The following is a 1,190-nucleotide window of genomic DNA, read 5'->3' as shown; positions in this document are numbered from 1 at the left end:
GAAAAGCAAACACTTCGCATACATAGCGGAAATCAAGCGCATTGCTGCCAGTGCAATATCTCTGCCATTTTGCCCCAGTCCAGGCAGACTGTCTCAGCCTTTCGAGCTTGGTTCGACATTAGCAACCGCAAACTGCTTTCAAAACATCTCTCCACAAAACTCTTTGTCATGTCTATCAGTTGTTCCATTGTAGTTATTGTAGTCACCAATAAATAGTTGATACATACATACATTCCTACATACAATGCATCATAGAAAGTGTACACTGTTCATGGTAAATGTGTTAGAACGACAGTAGTTGCATTAAGTATGTATGTATGCATGGACATATTGCAGCCTAAATCAAAAATAGTCACAACTCCAAATCATTCAAAATTTAGTTCCTACTATATCTATTCCATAAATCTAACGTCCACCAAAATTTCGTCTTCATCACCAACTGTTTTAACTGAAAAAATACTTTAAGACTATTTTTGTTTTGCTTGCGTCACTCGCTCAGCATCAACCGTTTTTTGCCTCTCCTAAACATTTGGGATTTTTTGAGTTGTGACTGTTTTTGATTTAGGCTGCGATGTGTATCTGTGTATATGTTCGACACTCCGTTTGCATTCAAACTGGCAACAGAGTCAATTGAAAGGAATGAGTTGAGTTGACTGCGACGGACAGTTGCCAATAATTACGGTGTTTGTTGCAAACGCCTTGCTGTTAGTTATTGCCAACGGTACATGGACTTTCGGAAGTGTGCAAACATATGTACATACCGGTAGGCATATTTATATACATATATACAGTAGGGTGGTCCAAAAATACATGTGGAAGAAAAAATTGTTTAAATGTAAACGGCCATTCACATACAACTTTCCTCGCTTTGCTTGACAGTCCAAGCTTTGACAACAAAGCGTGAAACGCAGAAGGTGTGCTACAATAAACGATTTGACAGCTTTTGCGTTCTCCTTTTCCTCCATATATTTTCTCTGTAAAATACATAAAAATATAATAATATGCATTAATAATAGCAATAAAAATTCCTATTTACCCTATTTTTGTCATTAAATGCAAATGCAAGCGCACGAGAAAAGATACATGTAGACACTCACTTGTAGAATTTTTCTAGATGGAAAAAACCCATATTTTTTTTTTGTTAAAAAAAATTTATATTTACAGCCGCCGCAAATCTTATGAAGTTTTCC

The sequence above is a fragment of the Rhagoletis pomonella genome, unplaced genomic scaffold (genome assembly GCF_013731165.1).
Source record: "Rhagoletis pomonella isolate Grant_MI unplaced genomic scaffold, Rhpom_1.0 Rhpom_scaffold_00001, whole genome shotgun sequence".
Classification (NCBI taxonomy): domain Eukaryota; kingdom Metazoa; phylum Arthropoda; class Insecta; order Diptera; family Tephritidae; genus Rhagoletis; species Rhagoletis pomonella.
This window is presented reverse-complemented; position numbering follows the sequence as displayed.